The sequence below is a fragment of the Drosophila virilis genome, chromosome 4, assembly GCF_030788295.1.
Source record: "Drosophila virilis strain 15010-1051.87 chromosome 4, Dvir_AGI_RSII-ME, whole genome shotgun sequence".
Lineage (NCBI taxonomy): Eukaryota > Metazoa > Arthropoda > Insecta > Diptera > Drosophilidae > Drosophila > Drosophila virilis.
The window spans coordinates 14,468,948-14,494,310 of record NC_091546.1 but is presented as its reverse complement, the minus strand read 5'-3'; the positions used below and the strand labels follow the sequence as shown (position 1 = coordinate 14,494,310).

General features: G+C 41.6%; 1 protein-coding gene and 1 long non-coding RNA gene across 4 annotated transcripts in view; one reads left to right on the top strand and one right to left on the bottom strand.

Moving 5' to 3' along the window:
* Snoo (Sno oncogene) overlaps positions 1 to 25,363 on the bottom strand; it is a 107,343-nt gene that overhangs the window by 6,308 nt on the left and 75,672 nt on the right. The window lies entirely within an intron of this gene.
* Positions 1 to 25,363, top strand: part of LOC116651655 (uncharacterized) — a 98,222-nt gene that overhangs the window by 7,046 nt on the left and 65,813 nt on the right. For 2 of the 3 annotated variants that reach the window (XR_004304669.2, XR_004304668.2), the window contains exons 2-3: positions 12,713 to 12,770; positions 20,443 to 20,469. This is a non-coding gene — a long non-coding RNA (uncharacterized lncRNA). The remainder of the gene's footprint in view (positions 1 to 12,712; positions 12,771 to 20,442; positions 20,470 to 25,363) is intronic. The other variant, XR_004304670.2, reaches the window with a different exon arrangement.

Sequence of the window (25,363 nt, the reverse complement as noted above, 5' to 3'; positions counted from 1 at the left end):
CAATCTAAGAAGATTTTTCAAAGAAATTTCCTAGATCTCTCAAATATGTTACAATCAAATTCATAAAACAAATCTAATGGGGATAACCTTCTGTTGAGGTATTTGAGGCGGAAATTTAATATAATATTTATGTTTTATCAATTGAATCTCAAAGGGAATTAAGTCGCTTGTAACTAATTTTATTTATTTATATTCTCTAAAATTATTTGTGTTTATTTATTTAATAGTTTTATTTTTAATATAATATCATTTGCAGTTTGTCAGTTTGCAAAGCGAATTCCCTCTCCTATTTTAGAAAACAAAGCCTAGTCGCTTTTCGCTCAGTGTATTGTATGTCAAAGGAACTGGTAGCTTCTTTGACTGCATATTTTGCATTATCATTCAGCGACATTGCCGAACACATGGAACATGAACTGACAGCGGCGACTGGTTCTGGTTTTGGTCTTGGTTTTGGCTTTGCTGGTTTTGTCTTTGGTTTCGGTTCGCTTTGGTTTTACCTTGCTTTGCTTTGCTTTGGGTTGCGTGTTTGCCTAGCTGTTAAAATGATTGGCACCGCGTCCAATTATGGCCCCAACGACGACTGAGCCATAAAGTGATTCTGAATGGAGGCGGCGCCAGCTGCCAACGTTCATGCTCACTCGCATCCGCATCCGCATCCCCGCCAGCCCCATGGCTGGAAGGTGTCACTGCGGCCGTTCGGCAAATGGCCAGCTAAAAGATGCCAAAGTTGTTGTCGGCCATTTGGCAGCAAAGTTCCAAAGGCCGTTAAAAGTTGACAAGCCAACTAATCGCTGGCTCAGCTGATGAGCTGTCATTAGCCACAGCGACTTAGTCGCAGCTCATTAGAACAGCCGAAAGGCTAAGTTATTGCGAATGACAAAGAAAACGATTACATTTATTCGCTAGCTATGCAAATGTCAAATCAATGCAGCTAATTACAAGCGTTGATAATCAATGTGACCATGGAGGACAGCCGTGGAAGTCCAAAGAACTTGTTTGACATGATCAAGGTGTGTGTGTGTGTGTGTGTGTGAGGCGATTACGGTTAATGAAAGGTGGCTAGAAGGCTTAAAAACTGAGCAAATATATTAACGATAGTGCTTAAAGTGTTGAACGTGTTATCGATAACACGCTTAGTGGGGTTAGTACTATCGATAACATGTTCGATATCTTTCTATCAGCTAGAAATAAAAGCTAGAGCTGCTAATAGGGCTAGTTTATTACAGCACCCTAATCGATAGTCTAATCGATTTAGCACATATTGAGACATGAAACTAAACTAAATTTATCGATAAGAGCTTTTGTAAAACCTTTCGCTTAAGTGCTTGACAGGAATACGCGAAAATCCTCTTGAAAAAGAACCACGCAAGTTGCACAGCCACAAAGTATGCAACATAAATTGCAGATCAGTTTGGCTAAGGGGAAAGGGGTGTCGTTCGGGCAGGGTCAGTGAAAAGCGCGCACTAACAATGCACACAACAAGCAAACAAACAATGCAGTTAACCGAAACGTTTGGCCGTAACTTGGCCAAAACACTGGGTAAATACAAGTTGGCCAAAACGTTGCCCGGCGACGCTGCGGCGACTGCGTTATGCTCAAAAATGTTATACAGAGATTAAGCCGGAGAGTAAGAGGGGCTGCCGGCACTTAAACCAAGCTGGCGACGAGGCTAGGTGCCGGAGCAGGGGCTGGAGGAGACTAAAGCTGAAGATATAGACGCGGCGATAACAAAACTAGAAGCCAGACACAAACAAGAGAGGGAGAAAGGGGGAGAGTGGAGTGGAATTGGGGGGGGGGGTTACGAGTGCAACACACAAATGAACCATTAAACAGCAAAATCATAAAAATCAAGAGCCATAAAGAAGTCGTTGAAGGAGCGCCAGTATCCAGTCTCCAGTCTCGAGTCACAAGTCTCGAGTCACCAGTTCACAATCCCCAATTCACAGTCCCCGGTTCACAATCGCCCATCGGCATGGCCATCGCACAGCAGGAGCAGGGAGACGCCGTCGGTTTTTTTTTGTTTTTTTGTTTTGTTAACTGTACGCAGATGGCAGCCAGCGATAGATGACGAGGACAGTCGCCAGTCTGCCACAGCTGGCGATGGAGCAGGGTAGCCAAGAAGGGGGGGGGGGGGGGGGGGGGGCAGTTTAATGCTGCCCGGTAGCCCAGAGTCTTTTGGCGCACGCCTCTCGTCGTCTCAGCCGACGACGGCACAGTGACAAATTGCCCAAAAGACAGCCAGAGCGGGAGGAAGAGCCGCAGGCGTAGATCCGGATGCGGGTGCAGATCGGTACAGTCAGTGTGGCTGCTGCTTAAGTCCAAGGTCTTTTGCCATAACTCAACACTCAGAGATGATGTGGAGAAGCAAAAGTAGACAGCTATGCCAGATCGAAGCTTCAAATACACTAACAGAAATCACAATTTGTTCTAAAGTTTCGCATTCAATGGCATGCTTATTATAGTAGAGACAAATTGTGTGGATTAGACAGCGAATGGGAAAAATAGGAACCAGCCATGGGCTGTTACTTGAGAGTATTTTATAGTACAGTATGTTATATAGTACTTTCTAGTGTTGTATAGTGTCGCGTTGTATTCTAGAATACAGAGTATTGTGAGAATTAGACAGAGAGTGTGAGAAATCGGTTGTCAAATAAGTCTAGATATAATATGTATAACTATTATATCATGCCTGTGCCGTCTCAGATACATGTTTTTATAAAAAACAGCCAATAAGATTTTAAGATCTTTCGACTGAGATACTCGTGGGCAGTTAAAGGCTTGTTATGGTTTTTTCTTCATCTTCTTTTTGTAGAGATTGGGGAACACACCTTAGCGAAGTTTATGACCAAGTTATGTTGTCCCCAATTGCAAGTGTAAAATAAAATAATTGCGCCCAAGTGGCGGCAACTGAAGTCGAGCCACCAAAAAAAAGTAGAGAAACAACCGAACAAACGAACAACGAGGCAACCGAGAGCCTTGGCAGGCGACATGACTTTACTTGACGATAAGATCATGGCAAATATTGACGATGACGCCGATCGAGAGAGACGGGGGGCCATGTGGCAGGGAGCTGGAGACGGGCTGGAGCCAAGACGATCGCGTTGACAATGAAGCTTGACACATGTGTGTGTGTGTGTGTGTGTGTGTTGTGGTGCGGGGCTTGGCAAAAGCAACAACTGGCTGCATGAGCCATTGATTTAGACTGGCAATTATGCAGCCAGGGTTTGCTGCCTGGCTTAAACTTGTCGCATGTTCCTGTCCCGCTGCGGCTGCTCGCCAATTGATGAGGATGTGGCTCCATGGAAATGGAGCAGCGACCCATATGCAACTCAGCTAACAGCCACACAACTATGCACAGCACAAAAATATTCTCTTGGTGTCAAACTAAAAGCCATATTTGGGCTTGGTTTTACAATATCTTTCAAATTTGAACCAGCTGCTAGTTCAAAAATTGAGCAATAAATTAATTCAAGTATTTTCTTGAAAAGTTTAACAAAACTTTTCTATTAATAATATAAAATATCATTAGTTTATTTATATAAATTGTAATATGAGCTAATCTGCATGTTACAAGATTAGAACCACGGCTTTCTCTTTTCACCATAACGCAGCTGCTCTTAGTTTCCGGCGCACTAAGCTTCTTATGGGAACTGAGCGAATTTGAATTGTGACTAAAGCGTTTCAAGTTTGGTTTAAATTTCACGCCAAAAAATAAAGAAGAAAATATTGTGTGTAAGAAAGCGCATTAAAATTGAGTAAGAGTGTTGGTAGGGGAAATTGTGAGTCAGGGGAAATTAAGTGCAGCTTAAAGTCGTCTTTTGCAAGCAAAAATACTTCAAAATTGTAAAAATGTTCTTAATTTGAAATTCATAAGAAAATGAATATAAAGTCACTTGTTTTTTTCTTGCTGTGCAGTCGATGCTGCTGTCAGCTGCATCTGCATTTCTTGGCGTTCGTTACGCTTCCCTCCCCCAGCCGGCAGTCAGCCCCTTTGCGCCACCCCGCACCCACAAATACTGCTGCTGCCTGTGTCTGGCGCGGGCCGTAAACTTGTTTGCCAGTCGAATCGCATCGAATCGAATCGACATTGCCATCCCCAAAGTCGCGACATTTACAATTTTAATTCGTCTTGTTGTTGTTGTTGTTGTTGCTGCTGATCTTGTCGGTTTAGTCAGCGAGTGTAAGAGAGAAAGAGAGAGGAGCGGCTCAGCCAAGAGTAAAACAAAAAGAAGAAGGCAAAACTACGATGGCTTAAGCAAAAGCTTAAGCATGTCTTCACAAATACCCTGCATACAATTTACTCTGCATTAAATACTCCAAGAATACAAATTTCAAGAATTTAGTTAATAGCTTAAGCTTTGTAATAAAACGATGCCACAATATGCATTTATATATACATTTGCAACAGTTTTGCTTCTAAACTTCGTCTTGTCTCAGGTGTCGATCACTTGCCTATCAATTTCTTTGTTATCGGCAAATGAAACCATGCTAATATATCGGAACTACTAGCAAATATCGTTAGCAATAAATATGTGAGAATCTAATAATTTGTGAAACATATTTTTTTAGGCAATGCTGATTAATCAACAAAAGTTTTAAAATATTTACCTCATCAAAAACAGATTTTCATAAGAAAAAGCTTTACTAAAGTCTTATTCTTTTACTTTATTTTAATTTATTTTATTTAAATGTTTATTAAACATATTTTTTAGCTTTACACATTCTGCTCAATCTTTCATTAAAAAACAGCGTAACGACATTCTTAAATTCCATTTAAGTTTTTCTTGAGTTTTTTTTCTCAGCCTTTTGTGCATTTGCTCCAAATGCTAGACTAGATTTAATGAGCAGGCCAGTTTTATCTAGACCCTGCAGATCTTTATTATATGACGCAACTGGGAAACGTGTGTACAGAGTTTTTTGTGCGGCTCATTAGACGCTTTATAGCACCTGTTCTCAGATATCTCCGATGTTTTCCAGTCGGAGAGATCAACATCAGAACGGGCGAATCTTTCGCTATATATAGCATATATCTGCATTAATGGCTGATTTAATTATGACAGAGCCCGGCCAAATGGGAGGGTAATAAAAAACTATAAAAAAAAAACCGAAACACAATTAAACTAAAACTGTAAAATCTGAGCAGAGCCAGAAAAAGAAGAAGACTCAGGTAGGGTATTAAATGCATCGCCGGTGAACGCATTTAAGGAAAAACAAAACAGAAAAAAATTTAGAAAAAATATGTAAGAAACATATTTAAATAAACTTTAATGAAGTCGAAAACAAATTCCATTGCAGTAGTTTCTCTGCCTGGCTGGCTGCATTTTTTTTGTTTTGTTTTGTGTTTATGTTTTTTAGAATCTGCTTTAGAATTAATGAGCGCTGCGTGTGTGGGTTAGTTGGGGGCACGGGAGGGGGAAAGGCGAGCTTAGTAGTTAAAGCGACTAAAATGAAACTGAAACCGCGCGTAAAATAAATAAAAACCTAATGCATTCTGTACTAAATCATTGTAGGCTCGCAAGCGAACTACACTAAGAGAAAAACAACTGTCCAAATGCTGGCTTATGACAGAATTTAACTCTCGTGTTCTAACTTGAAGTTGCAAGCATATTTTGTGGTTTTTTATTCACAATAATAATCCAAAGATGCTTAAATTAAGTACTACCAGACTTATTAGAATTATTTGCGAGCTTAAAACAAGCGCAAAACGTGCTCTATGGAAGCTACAAAATATTTCTTAGTTTTGGGCTTTCAGCAAAAGTTCTTAAGATTAGAATTTAGTTCTCAGAAGTTGCTTGAAAAAAATGTAAGAAGCTTTAATGAGAGCACAAATGTTCTTAGAGAATTTTGGGCTTAAGCAATTTGGAAAATAAGAAAAGAAAAAACATCAATTAAGCTCCACAATTCTTATTAAGAAATTGCATACTTAAAGCAACCGTGAAACGTGCCAAATGAAATTAGAAAATATTTCTTAGCTTGCTTGACATTAATTAATAAAAGTTCTTTAAGTATAAATTCTTCATTTCAGAAATTAATCTTAAATAAAACAAAAACTTTCTTAGATGTATTTTAATTTTAATTTAAGTTTTGTTGTGGAGCTTCGGCTTTCGTTTGTCTTCATTTTAGCAACGTTTCGAATTTGCTTTTCGATATCATAATTTTTCCCAGTGCACACGCTAAAACACACATTCTCCCCTCCTCCGCCCCTCCCGCTCTGCTCCACAATCAAGCTCGTCGTCTACAATTTCACTGTCCAATTAGCGTGCGACGTTTTGAATGATGACCGTCAGTCAGACAATGCGCAGTCGCAGCCGCTGCCGCAGCCGCTGTCGAGGCTTAAGCAAAGGTTAGCCCACCCCGCCCGCACCCCTGCACAGACCGCTCTAGCCCCCTTTGCCTTTATGTTAATCTGTTGCCGCGGAATAACAAACAAAAAAAAAAAAATGAAAAGAAAATGCAACAACAAATTGCATTGGCGCATTGCATTTTTATGACAGCTGCCGCGCAATATTTTTGAAATTTACGACTGTTCGCATTTATCCGCAGCTACTGTTGTCGCCCCCTACCCCTCGCTCCCCTTCTATGCGCTACGTTGGGGCACAGTTGCGCTAATCAAGCAGCCTCTGATTTGTTGCAACTGCTCGTTGCTTTACTAAAAATCAAATTTATTGTCATTAATCATGGATTCAGCCGCCGAACTGAATCGAACCGAACTGCATTGTCATTATCATTGGCCATGGCTTTGACGAGCCGCTGCCGTTGCCGCTGCTGTTGCTGCAACTGCTGCAACGATTGTGGCTTTTATTGATCGGCAACATGTTGCAGCAACATGGCAATTAAGGTCTCCCTGGCAGCAGCGAGCAGCCTTTGCCATGGCCTAGGCCATCGGCCGGACAATATTTATTTGTTGCAGTCGCAACATTGTACTTAATATACCCTAACATTAAAGTATTATTACACTGTCATTCAATTTGTTAGACAAAAAGCCCATCAAAGTCGCTTGAATAGAATTCTAGGTATGTGCAAATTAGCTGTTATTCTTAGAATTAGCCACAAAATTTGATGCCATTGTTGATCTATCTATGATTCTCTATACAAATACAGCTTTTTGTGCCAATTTATTCAGTAAGCTTACAAGTTTTGAGCTCGCTTGGCTTGCTGCGATTTTTTTTTGTATTTATTAAATCCACCTAAAAGGGTGAGAAATAGGTGGAAACGCCTATTTTCTTTGCCTGCGATTGCCTTTATCTGGCTGAAGACAAAATCTCTTCTTAAATTTAGTCGGCTTTAATTGCGATATTCTTTAATTGTCTTTGAAGCCATTTACATGACTAACCTTGGCAAATCCACCGACTGGGGTGAGAAATAGAAATTTGGGTGGAAAGCTCTTTGTATACATATTTCTTTAAATATTGTTTGCAACTAACTTGATTTGAGTTGAACTTATGTTTAAATTCTTTAGCATCAATTTAAAATTGTTTTTTTTTTTTTTTATCATGAAATTTCGTCCTTTAGTGTATTTCCAATTTTGAGAAGACAGGCTGAATGCTCTGCACTTTTCATGTCATTATTAGTCTCATTTTTTCTTCCATTTTTGTTGTTGTTGTTGTTGCTGCTGTTGTTGTTGTTGTTGTCCTGTCGTATATGGGCAAGATAAATGTTGACTTTGTCAGTTGGCCAGCTTGGCCGCCTTCATTATGGGCCATTTGTTTGCTGCATAATTGGCCCAGTCAATTGGGCCAGCAAAATTTATGATTTGCTTTGCAGTGTCAGCCGGAGAGAGGCAGTGAGAGAGGAGGGTGGGGTAGGGAGGAGGGGCGGGCGAGTTGAACGGTAAATTGCCCGTTTGCCAGGCTGGCCACAGACTTTGATAGCTTCGATATAGTTGTTGTTCTTGGCCTGGGCCAATGCAAAACTTTGGGGCGTTTGGCATAGAGATCAAGCATGTTGCAGCCAACTGGCCACGCCCACTGCCCATCAAATGCGGCATGGGCGTCGCCAACTGTGGCAACGGTGCCTCGGCCAACTCATGTCATTTAAATTAAAAAGTTTAACCACAGCATAAAAATTAGAGAAACCAACTGAGAAACAGAGGGAGGGCTGTGCAATGCGCGAGGGGGTGGGGGGAGGGAGGGGTCTGCGGAGAAAAGTAAGAACTATGCAAGCGCATGTGAAAACAAAATACCTGCATGCCACGCCCTCTACTCGAGGGCAAAAAGTTAAACAGGCCGAGACGTCAGTTGAACTGAGAGCCTGACCGACATAGGGGGGAGGGGCGGGGGGTTCGATTGTGCAGGGGAGGGGTGTATCCATATGCATATATATGCAATAGATTCTTGAGTTTTGACCAAGTCAAAGTTGTCAGAATATGTGAGAAACACTTGACTGACAGACATTAAGAGAACGAGCGACAGTGAGGGACGAGAGAGAAAGAGCGAGAGAAAGAGTGGGGAGAGAGGGAGGAGAGAGCCGCATCTCAAGAGCTCTTACAATGTTTATCAAACTGTCAGTTTGATACGCACTGGAGACCAGAGAACTGAATGCCTAGAAGCCGCGTTTGAAGGTGTCTCTAATGCCCTCTGCTTAATCGCAAACGGGTATATGAACTCTCACAAATGTATGTAACAGTCGGTAGAAAGTATTAACAATTCCGATAAATTATATATGCATAATCCATTTGTGGTCATCTGCACAAAACCGATAATTATCGATTGTTGTTTTGTTGGAAAATCTTATCCCCTTTTGTGAACAAATCAATTTTTAAAATATATCGCGACAAGGTTCTCATTATTTCATTTTTATAAAACCCACAATTATAGATTATTCCTTAGGCTGAACAAATTAATGCTTATCTATTGATGCTCATTTTCATTAAACCGATAACCGATAATTATCGATTATTTGTTATCTTTAAGCCCTGAACATTTCATTACAACTATAACAGAAATCCGCAAGTTACTGAAGACTTTTGTTTTTAAGCAAAAAGAAGGGTATCTGCCCGTCGAGCACGTTCGACTAGATCACGCATGCTAGTCTCTTTCTATTTGTTTTGTACGTTTTGGCATTTAGCATGCATTGTTCGACTAACGCGACGCACAGTTGGATCAGTTGACCCGATACTCAGGTGGGGGCAGCTCCCAGCTCCCAGCTCCCAGCTCTGCAACAGCTGAGGTACAGTTAGAATTGAAAACTTTGCACAAAAATGCGATAAAGCGAACGGTTCGCTGGCGGCGATTTATGAAAATGTTCAAACCGTGTGTCCTTCTTTAGAGTCTGGGATTTATTTGCGCAGTCGCAACGGCAACAGCCATGTCCAAAGATGGGCACAGACGAGCGTTACGGCGGGCAGTGGGGGCCGGGGGGCGGGGAGGCGGTGCACTATGTGGCATCTAAAACTTTATGAGCCAGCTGATCGGCAGGCATTTTTAGAGCCTGGCCGAAAAGCACAATTGCCGCCTGGCCACAAGCATGTGGGCTTTCAGGCATCTTAATTGTGACTTGGCTTAATTAGGGCGGGACCGAGGAGGGTATTAGAGAAAGAAGAAGGAGACGTGGGTGCCTGTTGGAAAATCTCAACCCAAAAGCAAAGCTGCGGGTTGCCGTTTGGGGCGTGACTGTGGCAAGTTGTTGTTGTTGCCACATTGTAAGCCAACAACTGGCATTTTATTTAATGGCACGAAGCGCAGTGTCATTGAACCTGATGTCGCAATATAAAGTCCCGCAGGCACAGCACAGCAAACCCAAATCAAATAAGAAAACCAACGCAGCTGCTGCTCCCGTTCTCTTGCAGGCGATGCCAAAAAAAAAATAAAATTATGAAGAAAAAAAACATAAAAGCAAAATTTCTGCATGTGGCAGCAACATCTATCCCCCCTAAATGACAAACCCACGCCCATGGCTGCCCCCTTGCGAGATATGCTAGAGTTTATTAATCATAAGATGATAAGTTAGGAAATTTAAATTCTAGGTTTAAAACGTTGAGATTAATATTTGCCCTGCTTAAACGAGTTGGGAATTATAAGCGCAGCTGTTTCAAAAATAGCTTTAAATGAATTTCTAGCCTTTAAGTTAATTCAAAATTAATTTTTAATGGAAAAATCTTTGGTTTTATGCATATGCATAAAAATAGATACAATCCTTTATCCGCAGGGTATTATTAACTTCGTCTAAGCTCCGCAAATGTCTCCTGTTGTTCGTTTTGTTGCTGCTGCGGCGTGCAACGAACCGAAAGTCAAGTTTAATTCATTAATAATAGGGTAACACAATGGTGGGCGCTTAGTGGGTGCTGGGCGTCGGGCGTCGGGTCTCGCCAAGTTGGTGCCCCAAAAGTGTGCAATGCAATTAATATGCCCCTTGTTTGCCTTGGCTCTGCCCTCTCAGCGGCGGCACGAACAATAGCTAGAAAAACTCCAAAACAGCTTCCATTTGCTGCTACCCCTCCTCTCCCACCCCTTCCTCCCACCGCTTGCTGCTTACCCTTGAAACGACATGCACAATGCTGCACTTCACAATATCCCTCGGCTTTCAGCAGCTCCTTATCTTCATGCCACATGCCACAACAGGCCGCATGCCGCATGCCGTATGCCGCATGCAGCACAGATGAAAATCCTTTAACCGCAACTTTTGCTATTTTATTTCCCTCATGATTTTCCTGCCGCTCAGTTTGTCTAATTAAATTTTTGCCCGGCGCATGCAATTTGCTGGCATTTAAAGTCAAATCCTATGCACGGTCACGCCCACCCGCAACCCATAACGCCCATCACTTCAAGCGGCATTGTGGCTTGCAAAATGCGCGTAAACACACACACACACATATATATATATATATATATGTATATACAAATGAAAAGCCAGAAAAAAAGCAAACGTGCATACCCTGTAATTGCACAAAAGTGTGCGGGCTGTCAAGACTTGCTGCAGCTGTAGAAATTTGAAGCCCTGTTCGTTTATCACAAACAGCTTTATGCTCTTACTTTTCTGACATGTTCTACTATAATTCACCAGGATATTGTCCTGAAATTTGTTTTATATCAGCCTTAACTCCATTTCTAGCTTTGCCCAAAATATCAGAGCAAGCGCTCAAATAATATTCGAGTTATTGAACTTTATAGCAAATTACGGGGTATTTCTGGTTGAATTTATGCCGAGCAAGCATTTTCTTTTGTGTATTTACACTGCTTGCAATCCCTTTTTTTCGCTTTTGCCACTTCTGATTTTCTGCCGCATTTTTCGTGCTGTATCCTTGCGGGATTTCAAATGAAAGTTTTCGCTCGAGTGCCGCGGCAAGAAGAAGCACATGCAAAAATAAAAATATTATTAACAAAAAAAAAATGAAGAAAAATAAAACAAATATGTATAAAAAAAAAAAGAAAAAAGGAATCAAGTCATTTAGATTTGCCAGCGCTTGGGGTAGATATGGCAGCAACCCCTGCCACGCCCGACAGCCGCCCGCCCCCAGCCTAGCTGCAGGCGCACAGGCCACAGTTTTGCAGCCACTGGCACCTGCATTTTTTTTCCTCATCTTGTTTTTTTTTTTTGCATTTGCTCCCAAGCTGATGTTAATGAACTCAGCTGCATTAAAAAATACAACAAAAATACAGGAAAAATTTTCATGTTTTACTTTTTTAGTACTTGCCCCATTCCCTACCCCCACCCCCTTACCTGCCTCGCCATTCTGCTGCCCGCCCCCGCACTCGAGTTGATTTCTCTGCCGACTGTCGAGTGGTTTATGCAATTTCGCTTCACATTTCTGGCACTTCATTTGCTGCCTGACTGAAATGGAGTCGAGCTGCGTCTCCTGCGTCTCCTACGCCCATTGGGAGCCCATCCAGAAGTATCCTGGACTATCCTGGCGCTCATTAGCACGGCTCAGTAGAGCAGCAGTTCGCTGCCCCTTCAACCCCTCGAACTACACGAGTTTCTGTTGCCGCAATTTGAGGCATGATTTTTGGTTTCACGTTATTCAGTTGCGGCTCCTATTTTTTTTATATTCTTTTTTAATCTTTTTAATTGGGTTTCACTGCGTTTCGAGTGGCTCCTCTTCAGATTCTCAAGCATATCAGTTCGAGTTGGACTTGTATACACATGTATCCACATTTATTGCTAGGCTAGGCTTTTGCCCAGGCGTGCCTTTCAGCATGTTATTGAACAGCATTTTATCGGGTATTCAATTATATTATTTTAAAATATCTATTTAAGCAGATGGCAAACTAGCGATAGGGTCTATCAATTTGATCGATTATCAAGATGTCAATCAATATATCGATAATATATCATGAGCAATCGATAATAATCGGCACTTAGTACAGAAATATCGATGACTTTGGAAACTTATCAGAATACCTATGAGAATTGTCGATATTTGTAAGCAAATATCAATTAAATTTAACTTTTCATAATACTATTTACATTAATCGATAGTTGCTACAAAATAGCTATCGATCTTACTGATTTTGTAAGGATGTCGATAATAATTTTATGGCAATTATCGATATTTTCATACCATGTAATAAACTCTTATTACAACACTGTCGATAACTATCGGCACTTAGATGAGAAAAATTATCGACAATTCTTTTTGTAAAACTATAATTTGAAAAATAAGCAAACAACTATCGAGATGATCTCTGTTACCTTATAGCTGAGGCTAATTATATAGCCAAGTTGATAAAATACTTTCAAATTTTCTAATAAAAAACTCTTGTTTGTTTTTCAGTTAATTATGCTCAGGCTCTGTTGTTTCTATCGGCCCATCGCGTATATCATTTCAAAAGGTCTGTAAACCCATTTAATGAATTAAATAGTTCATAATTCCTGCTCAATAACATTTTGTGTTGTGTTTTTAAGCTCCATTAAGTACGTGGAAGTTCTTTAAGCCATGGCTCAAGGCAACAAAAGAGCTCAATTTAAGTTTTTATCGCATTGCACTTGCCATGCTCAATTTTCTTGCTGGTTTTTCTTCTACTCGAGGGTAGAGGGTATGATACTTTTGTCATTAAGTATGTAACGCGGGCTAGTAGAGAGGTCTTCGTTTCCCTAGTTCCCTAGTTTTCTAGTCCCCTAGCTGCAATAAGAGGGATCGGTTTTCTTTCTCAACTCTTGAACGATTTTTCTTAAACTTAAGCTGGATCTTCGCAGCAGAGAACGATTATATCAAAGGTTTTCCAGGAACAATCGATCAGAGTGTGAGCTTTTGCTTTAAAAACTTTTGACGATTGGCCTTTTCGAGTCTAACTATAATATAATATAGCTCAATAGGAAGAATCGGTCAAACAATTAGTTTTTGCTTGAAAGACTTTCTTGTTTTTCAAGAACTCTTAAGCAAACTCAACTTTTACTTTAGCAAGGCTTCCTGTGCATAGGAAAGTGAGGTAATTAATGAAAACCTCCCAACCAAATTTGTCATTTACAACTATTTTATTTTTCAAGATGTTTTAATTCTACTAGGTATATCACCAAGTTCTCTAGTAAGAACTGGCCCAAAAACTGTTTCGTTTCTCAAGAACTTTTGACCAAACTTGGCATTAACGATCTTCAGCATGTTGCTCAGTTGACTCTTACAATTCTAGGCTATATATTTGTTAGGGTATTGAAACTTCGACTTGCCGAAGATAATGTTTCTTTCTTGTTGTTTTTATGACATAACTTTTGGGTTCTGTGTGTTCTTTGAGTGTGTACTTTAAGTGTGTGTGTGTGTATTTTATGTAAGTGTGTGTGTCATGGGCTGAGGCACACACATGAAGCATGTGTGTGTGTGTGTGTGTGTGCGCGCAACGTAGCAGCACAAAGCCAAGTGTCTGTTTGGGGCGTTTGTTGCAAATGTTGTTGTTGCAGTTGCAGTTGCTGTTGCAATTGTTGTTGTTGCCCCTCGCATACACAAATTAGTTTTAATTATAGCGCAAATGCGAATGTCTGAATGGGTGAAATTAATTTCTCAATTGCATTTTGCCACGCATTTTATTGTCGGCGCGGCGTTGGCGGCTAAGCCAAAATGTTGAGCGCAGGGAGGTAGGGGCGTGGCAGGTGGCTGGTGGGGGCAGCAGCGTCGGCTTATTTGGTGTCTGTAATTTGAAACGCTTCTCTGACTCGGAAAAACAGCCGCGGCCACATTCGGCGGTGGCGGCGGCGGCGGCGCCGTCTTCCTGCGGTTCAGCGAACGCAGCCCAAAAGCGCCGCTAAATGTCTGCAGCATATTTCAAATCCGCACGCAGTTGCAGTCGCAGTCGCAGTTGGCGTCGCAGTTGCAGTTGGCGTTGCAGTCGCTGCATTTCCGCTCGCATTGAGAAGTCGCGACGTCTGCGCCGAGAAACATTATAAATGATGGTTATTTTATAATTGTGGAGTCGCGCATACAAAACGCAGTTACTGCTGCTGCCAGTTCTACTGCTGCTGCTGCTGCTGCTTCTACTGCTGTTGCATTCAAAAACGCATTTCGTGGCCATTTTTAATAGTCACAGGCAGCAGCCGCGGCGCAGTAAATCCATCAAAGAGTTAATTGCCACGTTGCCGCGATTGCAGCTTCAACTGACAACTGCTGCTGCTGCTGCAGTAACTGCGACTGCGACTGCAACTGCAACTGCAACTGCAGTAGCCAAATGTGCTCGCGGCAAAGATGCGCCACAGACTGCGAGACTGGCCCGTTGATTGACTGTGGGAGGCGGTGCAGCATGGCCCAGCCAGCCAGTCGGACAAACGGATAGACAGACAGACGGACGGACGGACGAACAGTCAGAGCCAGGCAGGCAGCTAGTCCCAAACGGTAGTTGCACAGCCTAAAGCCAAATGCAGCCAGTTGAAATATGGCCCAAAATATTGCAACGTTTTCTGTTGTTGCCCCGCCAGCCAAAAGAGAGGGTGGATGAGGGGGAGAGCTTACACTAAGTGCTCAGCATTTTGATGGAGCGATTGGCACGTGACAAATGTCGTGACTAAACGGACAGTTTGTAATCCCATTTGGCATCTTTTGATTAAATGCAGCAAATTTATCGAACGAAACGGTTTGCAACTCTTTGAAATATTGAATTTCGTTTTATTAAATTGTTTTCAGAGCTCAGAGAGAGCTATTCCCCCCAGCTGAGAGAGATTTGCCTCCAGAGGTTGCGACTTCTGACCCTTCATTGTCAATATTCCCCTATGTGAATATCAACTTGTATGATATGTTTGTTGATATACCTTTTTGCCTCATTGATCGATTTCAGCGCAAAATAAAACTAATTGAAGTTGATAAAAAAAGAAGAAGGAAATTACCCAATGGGGTTGCTTGGAATAGCTGGATTTTTGGCTTAGAGACATAGTCAAAGTGCATTTAAGTTCACCTTTAAATTGTTTAAAGATCGTTTTTTAACATTAAGGAAAATTGTTTGTAGATGAAACTTTCAACAATTATTGTTGCCACAAGACTTTTAACGCAATTATTATTTAAAAAAAAGTAACTTTAATTTTATATCTCTCACCAAATTGTTTGAACTAAACCAAATTGTAAGATCATTTACATTTCTTAATTCCATTTAATTGTCATTTTGCTAAACCTTTTTTTTTGTTTTTTTAAAGACGTATTTTTGATCTCGCATAAATTGCACCTTCAAGTTTACTCAACATTCTCTTAATAAGCTTTACTATATGAAAAATCTTTTTAAAATCGGACCAATATATATAATGTAGCTGCAATAGGATAGATTTGTCGAATGTTGGGTTTTAAAAACTTCGGTTAGCCGTAAATGTGCCTACTTTCTCGAAATTCACTCTAGTGCAGCTCTTTTTTTAGATACATTAAAAATTAAGTTTAATTTCTGCACATACTTTTCATAGTTCACAATTTCGCTGAGCTGATTTTCAGCTATTCCCCCCGCCCAACCCTTGCCCCTGCTCATGATTGTTGGCCCGTCACACGCTGCGTATGAGTTATGCGGCGCACTTGTGTGCGCGGCATTTCGTGCGTCAAATGGGGCATGGCATAGAAAATGCTGCCAGCCGCCCGACTTCAAGGGGCATGGGGCAAGCGGCAAGCGGCAAGAGGCAGCAGGCTGTCGGCAGAGCTTGCAACGCATTTGATTTTCATCGCATTGAATGCCAATTTGGATTTGAGAATAATTTTTTTTTTTTTGGACTTTGCGACCATAAAATGCAGCGAATGCGCCGCATGCCAGACGCTCGCCGGGTCAGTGCCAGCAATGCGGCGGCGGAGGCAAGGAGGGGGGCGGTGGGGGGCGGTGCAGGCGCTGCATTTTTGTGGCACCTTCTTCGTGTGCATAATTACAATAATTTTTAATGTCCATTGGCGTATGAGTGGCGCCCAAAGCTGAAATGCTCAATAGAATTCGCAATGCGTGAAGCGCATAAAAGCTGCCACGCCCCCCTACACTCCCAGCCCCTGCTCGATCCCCTGCTCGACTGCAGCCCGTCGTTGCGGCGCCAGCTGTTCGCAGTTAAACGCCGTCGGCTTTTGTTTTTAGTTGCAGCCCAAGTAATTGAAACCTTTTTCGGTGCCACAACAAAGGACTCTCAAACCTTGCGCCCCCCCCCCCCCCCCCCTTCTTGGTCACCCCCTACCCTCCCATCCCATCCGCTGAGCAGCAAGCTCGCCCAAGTGGCTTTTTGTTCAGCTGCTTCTTGTTCTTCTTCAACTGATTGCTGCTGCTGTTGTTGTTTTCTTCTTCTTTTTTTAGCCTAGCGCGTAATTTAAGCCTGCCAAGGGGAGCGGTAGGTGGAGGGCGTAGAGGTCGGGTCAACGCTTTGATGTGCTGCCCCGTTTATAATTTAAATACTTGACTTGAAAAAACGAGCCAAGTGCGCCAAAGCCAAAGAGTTTAGTTGCAGGTGCCGAGGGGGTGGTGACTGGTGGTGGGAGGAGGGGGGCTGTTGCATTTAGTGCACTCGCAGGGTTAAATCAAACTAAATTATTTCGCCTTTGTTGCCGTTGACTTTTTGCTTGTTATGTCAAACGTGGCGGCCGCCTTTGAAGTGACCAAAGCGGCCGAGGGGAACGGCCGGTTGGGGAGGGGGCGGGGAGGGGAGAGATAACTGATATTTGATATGTGCCTGGGCCAAGCCATGTGTGATTAACAACTGTTACGGAGGGGTCAGCGACGCGTGCATTGCGCAAAGAGTTCAATAGCTCGCCAGCAGCTGGGTCAGACGCTGGCCCGAAGACAGGCTGCAAAGCCGTGCCCAAAAAAAAAAAAACAGAACAACCGAAGAAAGAGCGTCCGAAACTAGGTGTGTCTGCGGCGCAGAGGCCAGGCCATAACTGGAATGCGGCTCGGTTGCTGCCACAGACCGGGCCTGTGGAAGGGCGCAATGTTTCCTTCCTTGTTGCCGGCTGAGTCAGACCTTGAAATGCCGATGCCAATGCCGATGCCGATGCCGATTCAGATGCCGATGCAGATGTCTTGCTGCCAACCGAACGGCGACCGTCTGCTCCAAGGCAAACCAGATTCAGCGGCTGGTTGGAGCTGGTTTTCAGGCAACGTCCTCGACAAAATCAAAGCGAAATTCACAAAACACAAAAACAACAAATACAAAAAACAACAGAACACAAATAAAACCGAACGAATGTAAAATGGTCAAGACAAACTCGCAAAGACGCAGTCCGACATGATTAACAAAAAAAAAAAAAGGAAAAGAAGGAAAAGAAATCAGAAACATACAACAAGTTGCAATTGATTTGTGGCAAATGCACGACTGAAACATACCCAGCCCCAATATGCAACAAAACAGACGAAATACCTTATGGGAACTTGGTTCAGAAATATGTGCGAAAAGCGAGTCGTGATCGTGAAGTTCGGGGCACAAACTTTAACTTAAAATGCTTGAGAAACTAGAGGCCCATTAAAATGCACATAAACAGGTTTTTATGGTTATCGATAACATTATCGATAGACATATGTTCGCATTCGATATGCAGCCTCTTCATAGATACAAGCACAGAAAAGCAATAATATTATAGATAATTATAAATGTATATGTTTATCTTTATATGGTCATATCGATAACATTATCGATAAATATGTGTTCTCATTCTTCTATTTTCAAACCAAGCAAGCGTAAATATGTGTTAATATATATTACCATATATTAACCTTTATATGATCATAACGACAATATTTCCGATAATATCGATAGTTATATGTTTGGAGTAGGCTTCTCATTCGACTTTCAGCTACTTTATAAAAACATATACAATGTAGTAAAAGAGCAGAAGTGCATATATTAGTTTTTCAATTTCTCTGAAATCAAAGAAATCGATAACATTATCGATACTATCGATAGATACTTGTTATACACACCCATCTCCAATCGGAGCATAATTTTAAGCTACACTTTCCATTTTGTAATTGAGGGTATGAAAAATGGTCCAGGCGCAAAAAAACGAGTTATTTTAAAGTATTTTTTTGCCACAGCTCTTAGCCATGGCTTAAAGCAGGCAGGCGAAGCTGCTTTGCGTGTCAGCGGAACTGGGATTTGGAACTCGGGATGCGCGACTCGGGACTCCAGCTTCAGCTGCAACTGCAACTGCAACTGCAGTGTTGGTCATGTCGAAATAATAAATGCATTTGGAATTAGAGACTCTTATGCCAATTACAACAAAATGGTTTCAGGCCGCATTATCCTCAAGTTATGACAGGCCGAGCCAACGGTTTCTGTCTGTCTATCAGCCTATCAGCATCTGTGTGTGTCTGTGTTCTGTGCGTGAATTTATTTGAGAGAATTTCACTCGTTCTGTTGGCTAAAACTGATTGTCAAACTGTTGCTGGGGCGATGTTTGATTTCCAGTTCGTTTCCTTGCATCTTTCGCCCCCTAATTACGCTAAGTGCAATATGCTTGGGGCAACAACAACAACAGCAACAACATGCAACAAGAGCCAAGTGCATTGGTTGTGGGGCAACAAATCTGCAGCAGAGTTTTTCAAATGTCCCAGCAGTGCGTGAAAATGAAAAATTATGAAAATTCATACGTGCACTGAGAGAAAATGGCAAGTGCTTTGTGCTCAAATCCAATACAAAAGTGTTCGAAATACGTTTATAAAATTCTTAAATTGAGACTGAAATTCTTGTTTCAATAAACTAAACTGGCAAATACAAGACTTTAATGAACTTTATCAAAAGACCAGAGCGAGCTTCCAAATTGAAGAATGTAAGTCTTGTTTATGTTTGTCTTTTCTTATAATAAGTATTTTATGCATAATTTAATATTTTTATCAAATGCAATGATTCAGAAATATGAAAAGTCCTATTGAGAATCTTTATAGCTGTGCTTTTCTCTGAGTGTGCTGCACACACAGTCTAACACTCTCTCACACACTCATCTGTTCTTCTTCTTCCTTCTCTCAATTCGCAATTCTCACTCCACTTTAGTTCTGTACTCCACTCTCGAGGTGAGTTCGAGTTCAACGTTCTTTGCACAACATTGTGTTTTGTGCTTTCCGCTTATTTTACTCTACCTGAAACTTCGCTCTCTGTTCCCCCTCTCTCTTTTTCCCTCTCTCTCCTCTCTCTCGTTCCTCTCTCCCGCCATTGTGCGGCCCTTTCGCTTGTGCGTCGGCACACGCGCTGCACCTTTAAGTGCCTACAGCGCCCGCCTGCCCGCCCCTTTGGCCCAGCGCAGGAAACCGACTCCAACTTTAACTTCAACTGGAAAACAGAAAAAACGCAAAAAAAGGCAGAAAAAAAAAGCAGGAAAAAATTGCGCACAACATCATAAAAGACAATTTTTTGTTTTATTTTCTTTTTGTTTATTTTTTTTCTATATTTTTTTCTCATTGCCTTGCGCTTATTTATGTTGCATTGCATTTGTCTCTTCCCTCTCGCTCGCTCCCTCTCTCTCTCTCTCTCTCTCGGTCCCCTCTGCAGCTGCTGCGTTGTCTGCGTTGGCGTCTCGTCGCTGCCCTTTAACTCGCCGCCCCTCCCTTTCACTGTTGCACCGCCCCCTTATTATGTGTGTGTGTGTGTGTGTGTGTGTTTAGCTTTGCTTTTCCCGTTAATCATCTGCCGGCACCTGATGCGCCCAACTTCACGCATTGCGACAACTTCAAAAGACTCAGCCAGGCATGGGCTGACTTGCATATCTATCATTAACACCTACAGACAACTCCGATCTGATCGCAAGCTCGTCATGGGCTTTTGAATATTACGTATATTCGAAACTTTTATTGCATTAGCTGCTCTCTAGAGATCAGCAGACGTTTGAGATCTTAATGCTTAAAGAATAGATTATTTATATTGCAAAAAATTATATATATTCATATATCTATATGATATTCGAGATGTTAGAGGTCTACCTCATAAATTAGATGTTTTATATATATGATATATATTATAGAAAATAAAGTTTTCAAACTAATCATTTTATATATAATGAGATTATTTGGGAATATTTAAAAAGAAATTTGAATATTTTTATGTTGGCATTTCAAGTTTTTAATAACATTTTTTTTTTATTATTTTCAGATAATTGTTAAATTCATTCAAATTGGGGTAAGTCTCCACGTTTTTATATTCACGTAAAAAAGTAAATTCCTGTTTTCATTTGATATAAATTTAATTACATAAAGTTAGCTTATCACAAATTGTTATTAATTTGCAAAGTGTTTAAGAGCTGAAGTTCATTTGAGATTTTTATAGACCTATAAAAACAGACGAGCTACCGATATTAACAGGTTTCGTAGTACTAGAGAACTCGACAATTTGGTAGCCCGAAATTAACATAAACTGACGTCAGAAATAAAACTAAATAAAGAAGATAAATTTTAGTTAACTGCCCGACTGTAGATCATCACAAGAGTTCTCAAGTCGAGAATGTGGCTATAAACGCTTTGTTTATGGGCCAAGAAATTGCAGAAGAATAAGCGAGAAAAAAAATGAACAGATAACTTTATGGTCAGTTAACTTTCAGTAGAGGGCGTGGCGTGGCCTTTCAGATATTATGCTATGTGTTTTGTCTCTCGGCCAAATTGGCTCTAATGAGATGCCAACTTGTCACTACGAACTGCGCGATTCGGTTCGTAAATAATAAATTCATTAGCCAGAAATGAAGACACAACCAAATGGGGCAAACAGCATTCAGAGACATTCGGTTCTGGTTCACATTTATTTTTGGCCAGACGGGTTTATTTTTTACTTCTTTTTTTTTTATACCATCGTCTGGCCATGTGGGAGGCTGTTAAGCATAGATTCGGACAACAACAAAAAACACAAATAAATAAAATTTGAAAAAATAAAACACGCACAAATCTAAAAACTAAATTTCGATTTCAACAAACATATTTTGTGGACACTTTGCAGAGGTGTTCCCTGAACTCGGGCCTCTGCTGCGTGCCTGCATTTGGTTTTTTTTTTTTCATCTTTTTTGACACACTTCATTTCGGATTTACGATTGGAAAAGGCAAAAAAAGAAATATGGCTTGGAGTGCTAACGATAGTTGGGTGACTAAGAGATACCCTATGTGAGAGTTATTACGATATATTTATCGGATCGTTAACAATATTTTGCTTAAATTCGATAATATAAAAAGCTAATGAATAATCACAAATTTAATCATTACTAATTCATCAGTATATTATTATTACTATTATCATTATTATTAGTATTATTATTATTATTATTATCATTATTATTATTATTATTATTATTATGTTTTAATTATTATTATTATTATTATGTTTTAATTATTATTATTATTATTATTATTATTATAGTTATTATTTAAAGTGCCAAGAATCTCACAAGCAAGAACTTAATTCTCGAGCTATTGTTTCTTATGGTTATATACGGATTCGAACCGGCTTACTTCCGAAAACGTCGACACTTCCCAAAACTAAAATACCCTCTGCAAGGGCATAAAAAAGATATGTAATGCCCGTTTTTAGATTTTATTCGAATGCATATATCATAAGATCTGCTGTCTGATATTTTTTGTGGCTGCAGTTTATTCTCCTTCTTTCGTTTTCATTTTCTAAATTTATACAAAAAAAAAATTGTTGCAGACATCAAATGACCCACACGCCGATGTGACATTTGTGGGCTTTGAGGTTGTGTAATTTATGGACCATACGGCGCGGTGAAGGGCGGGGGGGGGGGGGGGTGGCTCCCTTGCGGCTTCTGGCAACGAATTGGGTCAACAACCAGTTGCCAAGTTGGCCAGTTGCTGCGATTCCCTTAGCAAAGGCGACCCAGTTCTGCGAATTGTTGTTCTGTTAGATCCTCGTTCTGCGAAACGCAGCCCTTGGCGACTTCCTACCCTCTACGCTCAGTCCGCTGCCCCCTGCTTGTCCTGGAGCCAGGAAACCTGGCGCTGTAATTCAATCGAGATTCGGAGCTCAATGAATGAATGAGCTGTGTCTGTACTCCGATTCCTGGAAGATGCGCGTCTTTGTGCGTGGCCATTTGGCATTGTTTTTGTCGCTATTATTATTATTACTATTATTGTGGTTGTCGTTGTTGTTGTTGTTGGATTGTTGTTATGATCTGTTCTGCTTCTTCTTGTTTGTTTTCGTTTTTTTGCTGTGCCAGCAGCGCGCCAAGAAATTCAATTCACAACGGCATCCAAACAACACAAAGCCGCAAATGCCGCTCCAGACGCGACGACAACAAAAGACAAACAATTCCGGGAAATAGCTACGTAATGCCCCTTCCCCTTCCCCCTCCCCTTACCGTACCCCGCCACTGTATCCCGCTACCAACAAAGGCAACATCTAAGCAAATTTTTGAATTCAAAAATCCAAAACCCAAAATCCAGACGCCAGACTTTTAAGGTAGTTTGATGGGTGGAGGGGAAAGGGGTGTTACTGTCATTAGAAGCGGGCGTTGCCATTGCCCCCCTTTTGCCGCGCCGCCCCCTTAAGGCTAGGAATGCGGAGCAAACCAAATAAACTCTGCCTGTTTGCCCCAGGCGCACAGTAGGGTATATCAAATAGTCAGCTTGTCTGAAATGCCTGTTAGTTAACATATGTTAAATATAGAAAAGCTTTTAACAGATCGTGTTTTCAATATGATAAACATATCTTTAAATTTACTATATTATTTTCGTAATATTTAATTTCGATGTTTTCAACTTTAACGGTCTAAAATTACTAAAAACAATCGATAGTATCGATGTATCGATAGTATGCTAATCGGTGTTAGATATAAACAAATTTTAGATTTAAAAAAAAACAAATATTGAATATTTTCGATATAAAATCTAAAAAGAGCATCAACGACTCGTTAACATAGTTTTTATAGCCAACTCTTTTAATTTATCGATAGTATTGACTACGCCAATCGATATGTGACATAAACAATCGATAATTGAAATACAAATATGGACTACTTTTAGAAGTCTCTTTTAGAAGAGTATCAAAGCGTCGTCATGAAATTTAAACAAACGTATATGGCAAAAATATGTTCACACAGTTTTTATAGCCAGATCGTTTAAAGATTTTGGCAATGTGTTTACCCGACCGCCTTAAATATGGTTTATGCGCATAGATGCGATGTCTACCTGACGAGGCAGGTAAAAAATAAAAAAGAAAAAAACAACACATAAACTCAGTTAGTTGGAGTTGAAGCCGCAGCGGGAAACGTAGCTGTTTTGCGGCCATTTGACCAGTCACGTGTGGCGGTTTTTTTTTTCGCCTTTTTTAGCCTTTTACACGCTCTGCACGCTGCGACACATTCCAAAGCGACGGCTGCGGTGGCGGCAAATGCCGCCTACTGTCAGTCGCCTCGCTGGGCTTTGCAAGCAAAGCTCATTTGCAAATTCAGCGAACGCCATGAAAAGCGGCGCATGAGGTGAAGGCGACGGCGACGGCGAATTCGTTGACAGCGGGCGACGGCAAAGGCAACGGCAATGTTAACGATGACAAGCGGCGGCGACAAAGTCACACACAAAGCTGACAACGGACGAGCCGAGCGGACAGCCAACTTATGATGTTGATAATGTTGATAATGTTGATAATGATGATGATGATCATGTTGATGTTGATAATGACAATGACTGACTGCCTGTCCGCTGTTCATTCATCACGTCCGACAATGTCTGGACTTGGGCCCGCGATCTCTATGTACTCCTAGACTCAGCTATGCGTGTGTGTGGTCCAAGTGCGCGCTCTTCTTCTTTATCGCAGGTCGCATAAAAACGCAAACGTCGCCACATGCGGGCCGCCGGCGAAGCAACAAAAACAACAACAACAGCAAAAAAAAAAAAGTGTGAATTAGAAAAGGCACTCAAGCTTAAATGGCGAGCGTGGATCCAATAGAGCTTATATCCGACTGCAAAATACCCTGTATGCAGTGCAATTCACAATTGAATCAGGGCATGATCGTTATTCTAACTGGAATTTTGGGAAGAAAAGTAAAGTAAAAGTAAAATCGTTCGCCTACTTGTAGGCGTGGCTTAACAATTCAAACATTCATCGCAGGCGAACTTTATGCAAACCTGCCGGTCAAGCTTCTGTTGCGTACCAATATACTCTTTGTGACTTTATCAACTGAGTATGGGAAAAGACCACACACATAGAGCGCAGCAAAAACAACAACAACAACAACAGTTAAAGCTGCGCGCGGCGAATCAATTGCAGGGCCGTTTGTCATTGTCATCGTGGGCACACGGCTAACGCAACAATGTTGCCGCAACATCTCGCGCCGAGTGTCGAGTGCAGCGCAGACGAATCGAGTCAAATGCAACATTGTTGAGAGAGTGCTGGCAACAATGTTGCTCAGCTATTGCTATGCTTCATCAATAAAAATAGCTTTTAATGCGCCGACGCCACAGTCGCAGCAGACAAGCTGTCTGTGCAGCACACACACACACACACACACGCACAAATATATATCTACATATATATTTTTTTTGTTTTGTGTGGGCCGCTGCCCGCTGGCGTCTGCTCATGACGAGGTCAAGATGAAGTCATGCTTGAAACATGCTGCTCAAATATGCCGTCTGCTGGCAACAGTTAGCTTAGGCACCCCTCCCCAACCCGCCGCCAGCCGCCCCGCTCTTCTTTCATGCGTGGCAAACACTTTTGTCAACACCCACAAATTGCGGCACAGCGGCAACTGCTCCAATTATACCAAAAAGCCCATGCCAGCCGGGGCGTGGCATGTCAATCGGCGCCGCCTTTGAAGCTGGATTCGAGTTGTCAGCTGACCCCCCCCTCCCCCCCTCGCGCTCCCTGCCACTCTCCCTGCCCTGCATTCTGTCCGGCGAACAACTGTGCGACATGTAATACAAACAAATTGCAAAAAAATATAAAAAGGAACCGAAACCGAAAAAATAACGCCGCGCTTAAAGAAAGCAAGTCATGGGCGTGTGTGTGAGCAGGGGTAGGGGATTGGGGGTGTGTGTGTACATAATCAAAGCCAACACACACACACGCACACACACACACA